The sequence below is a fragment of the Gekko japonicus genome, unplaced genomic scaffold (genome assembly GCF_001447785.1).
Source record: "Gekko japonicus isolate JY-2015 unplaced genomic scaffold, Gekko_japonicus_V1.1 scaffold70, whole genome shotgun sequence".
Classification (NCBI taxonomy): Eukaryota; Metazoa; Chordata; class Lepidosauria; order Squamata; family Gekkonidae; genus Gekko; species Gekko japonicus.
In genome coordinates this window covers 1,746,069-1,753,016 of record NW_015167529.1, presented here as the reverse complement: position 1 = coordinate 1,753,016, position 6,948 = coordinate 1,746,069, and the positions used below count along the sequence as shown (strand labels likewise).

At 39.9% G+C, this 6,948-nt stretch overlaps 1 long non-coding RNA gene across 1 annotated transcript; it reads right to left on the bottom strand.

The window, feature by feature from the left end:
- Nucleotides 1-2,746: 2,746 nt before the first annotated feature.
- On the bottom strand, nt 2,747-6,476 carry LOC107112249. Its single transcript, XR_001482585.1, has 4 exons — nt 6,394-6,476; nt 6,008-6,049; nt 4,466-4,651; nt 2,747-2,758 (listed from the first exon to the last, which is right to left on the bottom strand). It is a non-coding gene; the product is annotated as an uncharacterized LOC107112249 (long non-coding RNA).
- Between the last annotated feature and the right edge of the window lie 472 nt (nt 6,477-6,948).

The window sequence follows — 6,948 nt, the reverse complement described above, 5'->3', positions numbered from 1 at the left end:
AACATTACAATGATTCCAACAATTCCCCCCTCCCATGTGTTATATCTCGGGATGCTACTTCTTCAACTGCATGGGTGAACACATCAGTCTTTTAACCTACATGCATTCCCTAAAGAAAATATAAATTGAGCAGAATGTCCAGATCAGCTCTGGAAGATGTATAATTTCCTTGGTGATCTGACATGCATTTTTACATGTATCTGAGCTCAAGTTTTTAAATATTTAAACTAGCTCTTATAGTGTAATCCTAAACAAAGTTTCACCCTTCTAAAGATCACCCAGGTAATCACTCAGCAAGAAGCTTAGTACTGGAGTGCACTTAGCAAGAATAATCTTAATTATACATGCAGTAATAGAGGCCTATCACAGTGCCCAAGTACAGCCCATTACAAAATAAATAGACTACCAGGAATCTTTACAAAAAGAAGACCATCAAAGCCTTCAGAACCTGCAAGGTAAGTGACTGTGTAGTCCTAAACAAAATCCTAAACACTATAATCCTAAACAGAATAACTGTAACTGTTTAATATTGGACTGTGGTGAAAGACTGGTGCAGTTTATCAAGGACAGTCCTTGTAGAAGGAACAGAAGAAGGTACAGACCAAACATTTCCCACTTCTATTTGTCACCCTTAAACACATGTGAAAACCAATCATAAAACCAAGTTTCATTAGGCTTGCCTTCATACGGTACCACAAAAACCAGATTAGAAAGATACAACATTGTGAATCTGCTCTCAGACAATCACTTACCATGAGCCTTAATAATCAAGGGTGTAGACCAGGAGCCACCTTGTGTTGCAGGACTTGAAATGTTCACCCTCTCTGCAGTCATGATGGGTGTCCTTAAATGCTTCAGTATCTGCCCTTTGAATATTTAAAAGAAAGGAGCAATAACTAGTAACTACAGTGCCTTCCTCTACAGGAGATGAAGTTCTGCCTCAGATTACACAACGCATTGGGAAGAACAGCTATCCTAAACTGAGTGACACCCTTTTAAACCCACTGACTTTAGTGGACATAGAATGGTGTAAATCTGCTTAAGATGTCACTGTGTATCTAGAGTGAAGGAGGGAAGGGACCCTGTAGCTTTAATTGTTGAATAGAAGAGGGTATTTCAGCAGGGGCATCTGACAATGTAAGGTAAACAGCAACAGCTGAAATTCCCACTTCTACAAAAATTTATAGGAATCCTGTCTATCTTTTCCCCTGGTCACTCTCTAACTATATTCTAAACGAACTCTAAACATTTCAGATTTATTTCATATGTTCATTCATATTTATGAAAACAATAATGTCATAAATCAGTCCGGAACCTAAAGACCTTTTGTGTGCTATGACAGGTGTTAATGAGTGGCATTATCTGTAAATACTTAGCATGTTCACACTGTGGTCACTGCGGCCCCTACCTGGTGGAACGAGCTCCCGGAGGAGATCAGGGCCCTGCGGGACCTTATGCAGTTCCGCAGGGCCTGCAAGACGGAGCTCTTCCACCAGGCTTTCACGTAGGGGCCGCCGCTACCACCAACGGTGGTAATTCCAACCGGATTTGGATCACCCTGGGAAGTACAGCTTACCCTGTGTGACATCAACACCTACTGGAGAGTGGTACCCCAACGGGGCCGACTGAAGATCAGAGACGCCATCATCACCAAAGACCATCTTGCTGTGAAGCACTTATTTATTTATTGTTATATATAATTGCTGCTATGTTTTTATTGTTTTATGGATTTTATGTATGGGCTGTCGCCCTCTGTAAGCCGGCCTGAGCCCGCTTGCGGGGAGGGCGGGTTAAAAATACCTAAATAAAATAAATAAATAAAATAAAAGTATCTTGACTACTCTAAAATACTTGTGCTACATTTGAAGCTTTTTGGCTGTTCTTAATTTGCAAGTGGCTATATGCCCTTCCCACTTTGACATGGAACTCACCAGCTGATGATGGTCCATGAGCCAAAATAACATAATACAAGCTGTCACCAGCTCTTGACTGAATTGATATGGCATTTCTTGAAATGAAAGAACATCCCATGATTCCGTTGTTATAGGATGTTTCCAGAATTTCCACCTTCCCCTGGTAAACAAGATAACCTACTATTAATATGTTTGGCTGTGGTTATGGTACATATGGTCATACATTTATAAACATAAAAATCACTGAAAACCGACAGCAGTGAATTAAAATTATTTTGTAGCTCTTGAAATATCTCTGCCTTTTGTTTAGAACGAGGAGTAACTGAAGGCCCACTATTAGTGCTTTTTGGGGGGGAGGAATGATTCCTGTGAAAAAAATGATACTGAACATCTGAAAATCTATATGAGTGTTTTCAGAAAATATAGTCGTATTAGATTCCTGCCAGCTATTCCCTGAAAAAAAGGCAATCACCACAATCCAGTTTAGAGGTCAGTTTCTTTTCTTGTACACACTCAAGGACCAAACTCATGTAGACAACAACTGCTTTTAAAAAAAAGTCAGCAAGAAAAGCAAAGAGTTCTGAACAGTTGCATCTGGGGAAGAGTGATATTTCACTTTTGAAACACAGCAGGCAACAGGGAGCGGGGCAGCATTGACCACATCCTTCTACATTCTGTATAATACTTATAATACTGTTTGGTTTTTTTAAAAAAATAGTAGCAGTGAAAGACATAGTTAGTACCAGAGGTTTAATACTTGGAGTAGTATATCCAGTTGAGTAGGCACGTTGAACTTCAATGTGATCTGAAGCATTCCTACCACAAATATAGATGTCGTCATTCCCCTAGGAAAAGATTTAGGTACATAAATAAAGGCAGCACAACAGATCCATCCTCCAGCAGTTATTACTGAGCAGAAGCTCAATTTACATTTGTTTCTTACCCTACTACTAGCCCAAGGGAAATGTACCAGTTTTTGTTCATGACACTTATAGATTTGCTAACAAATATGAAACTGTTTGCTCTTCAAGCCTTTCATTTCAGATGGGATTGCAGATATGGAGGCAAAAAGAGATAACGCATAGAAGCCTAGAGGAGCCTGAGCAGACAATATTGGAAGACCAGAAATATCACGGAAAGGGATTTGCAGGATCACATTTATAGCCCGCTTTTCTTGAAGAAGCTTATAGCATTGCTCTTTTCTCCTCCATTTCCCCCTCACAATTACAACCCTATGAGGTAAGTTAGGCTGAGAAAGAATAACTGGCCAACAGTCACCCAGCGAGCTTCTATGGTTCCTGGATCTTAATTCAACAATCTAACCACTGCCAGTTGTACTTTATGAAATTTGCTAGCTAAACTGATCACAGCTCAACACTCTAGCCACAACTAATTGTACTTTATGCAATCTGCTAGCTGAACAAAAAAATTATTATTTTGCTATTGGGATGCATACCGACATATCTACAAGACAAACTGAGCTTCCCATTTTTACTGGTTCTGAAAATTATATTGCAGAGCTGCCCATGTAGGACACTGATTAGTTCATTGCTGGCTGTAGACCCCACTGATTAGCTGCAGCCCCTCTTCCCTGCCTCTCCCAGAACAGTTTGCAATGTTTTATAAATTGATTCTTGTAATATTTTAAGTGCCCATGCATTTATCCATTCAATCAACAAGTACAGTCCACTTATAAAATATTATAAAACTGTTCCAGAGAAGGATAAATGCAGATTACAGCTGTCAGCTCTGTACACAACCAGTGACCACCTAATATAACTGTGCACAACAGCCCCATTCCTGCCAACACCGGAACCAGGTTGCTCAAATTCCACAGCTTATCAATGAGAAGGACAGAAGACAGGAGATACTACTTTGGCCACTTTCTTAATAGGATTCAGTACTGGCTTACTTTCAACCCTGGAGTAGGGAAGCTATGCATCCAGGCCAACAAGCAACTTCAGAATTGAAAAAGCAGAGTCATCATCCATCTCGATAACTATAGCCAAGGCACACAACAAGGAGTGGCTCTGAAGGTGTGTTGCCCCAGTAACACCCCATCCAGGTAACTAATGAGGAGCATTATTGCTAGTATGAAACCATAGTTCGGCAGTTCATTGTATTGGCAAACTATTGCTTGTACTAATTAGGTGCAAGCTGTTTGAATGACTCCATGTAAATTGAAGGGGAAGAAGTGAAAGCAAGAAAATAGGAGCTCATTCACTTAAAGTCAAACCACAGTTTGCCATTAAATCTGAACCAACTAATGTGCATTTTGGGTGACAGTCCATTAAATTGTTGTTGTTGCTGCTGCTGCTGCTGCTGCTGCTGTTGTTGTTGTTATTTTCTGCCCTCATCAGGGCCACCAAAGCTGCTAAAAGATTACGTTTTAAGTTTCTCCATGACTGCTCATAGATCAGTTATAACTGCCACGTTTGGCTGGCTGGCCCTTCTGATGGACAGTTAGAATTTAGGTTTCTCTTTCACATATGAGAGATATTTAAAACACACATCCACCTGCTCCTGTTTTTGCTTTCTGACATTTATCTCACCATAGTAGTGTCATCAGAAAAGCCAATAGCTACATATCCATCTGAAAGTCCACTCATTTCAAATTTGAAACCACCACTCTCCAATGCCTCTGATGACATAAAGTAACAGCTCGGGTCATGTGGATCGCATCCTGCAAGGCTGCTGAAACAGAACTTCAGTGCACCACACACTTCTGTTGAGGACATCTGCAATGAAAAACAGTTCCCCAGATGTCAACCATGAACCTAGCTACACAACCTTTTATTTTTTAAATTAATCCTATGAGTTACTTGACATTATATTCTCTGGTTTAAGTACATCACAAATGCACTTTCAAGTTAAACTTCAGAGGAATATGAACTTGAAATTCAATATACATGTATACACTGAAATGTATAAAGGCCCACCTTCATCCTTGTATTTGGCGTTGCAGCAATGATCAGGTCACTTACCCTCTAAATGCTATCAAAGTAGAATATACTTTTAAGAGCAATTCCAAAAATTTACTGGGAGGTAAATCTAGATTTGTAACTGAGAGTATATTTGAAGTAATAACTGAGGATCTCTAATGAGTGTACCTAATGATTTTTTTTTTTGATGCACTTGTTTCTAAACAAATGTTCATTTCCTGTCTGGGGAAATCCTTTCTTCCTTTCCCACACTAATGAGAGGGAACTCAGCAGTCCTCAGGAAGGAGACATGGGTTGTGGATCCTATTTCTTAAAATCTCTGTTCCATTTCAATCTTTTTCTTTTAAATCACTATTTTAAATCTCAAGTGAATATTTTTAATCTGATCCTTATATCCTGATATCAGGGCTATGATAAATGTGATATGGGACATCACGAATAAAATAAGGGAACCAACGTTTATAGAATTGACACTTTTGGTTGCAATGGTGTGACCCCTGGAGTTTTTTGTTGTTTGATGGTTTTGCTGTCTGATGGTTTTGACTCTCCAAGGCTGCGGTCACACTTTACAACTGGATTTTGCTAGTTCACACAGTGACCCAATCTGCATCTAGCATTTGCTCCACTGTCTTACCAAACCCACGCTGGAACAGAAGACAGAAACATTGCATGCCACTTTCACTTTGACTGATTGTCGGATTTTATGGCAGTGTCCAGACTGCATGCCACTTTGCTGTCCGGATTGCATGCCGTCTGCATGGATTTATGGCCGTTTTATGGCCATTCAGGGGTGACTGCAGTCAGTACGGTGTTGGCCCAGGGTATTTGAATGTAGTTCTGAACCTCATCTTTTTCTGTTCCAGTGTTAGTTGGTAAAACAGTGGAGCAAATGCTCGAAGCAGATTGGGCCAATAAAAATCCACTTGGAAAGTGCACTGAAAGAGGATTGAAAGTGTATTATTTAGTGTGTGTGACCACATCCCAAATAATGTGTACCTGACACCTGTGACATAAGCCTTTTATGTACTACAGTAGATGTCTCCTTCTACACAATCACATGGAAGTAAATCTTGGCATAAAGAAAAGGACCCTGGACAGAAGCAGAGTGGGGAACCTATAATGTAAAACAAGATGCAGAGATGAAAAACTTACTGTTAAAGAAGGTCTAGAACTCTGTGGGAAACTGGGTAAATCCTGTGAAAGAAACGGGCAACTGTCAAAATGGCTTAGGAAAGTAGCTTCTTTCTAAATTTCCCACCCCAAAAAATCTTGCAGTCAAGGAAGAGATAATGGGCAATCTATGACGGCATGTTCACATAATCATTTCCTCTTTCAGAATTCCTCACCAACTCTGGAACACATATCATATGAAGAATAGCCTATGTAAATAAAACAATTCACAGATATAGAAGAAACAGGGATATTGCCACACACATAGGCAGCATTGTGGTTCACAGGTCCCAACCCAAAGTTTTAAACCAAAAACTGAAACATTATTGCACAATGATACAGTGACCCTGATCACATGAAAAACTTACTGAAACTGGTGGACTTGAAGATACAAGAATTTGGCTTTGAACCTGAGCCCAGAAAACTGTAAAATTATGAACCACTGTTGCTCTGCAAAGGGAGTAAAAAAAGAGTGATCCAGAGGAGTTAGCCATGTTAGTCTGTTGCTGCAAAATAGTAAAAATAGTAAAAAGCTCAGTAGCACTATTAAGACTAACAAACTTTATTGTAGCATAAGTGTTTGAGAAACACAGCTCTCTTTGTCAGATGCACGAAGGGTAACAGTTGAAAGAGGTGTTTGGACCATTCCCGCCAGCTGCTTTATGCCACACTAGGGCAAATTTCATCTCCATTTCATTTACTGACATTCATCTTTAACCAGAGCATATACTGCACGTCAGTGATATATTGCTGTCTATTGGGTTCTTGAGACCTTTCCCATTGTTAGAGCTAAGTGTGCCATATAGCAGTTTTCAGTGTATGGAGGGGATGCAGAATTGCAAACACCATGATTTCTGCAAGTTCAAGAGGTATGATTTACATCTACCTAGCTGCACACACAGCTGGTGGTCAAAAGTGCCATT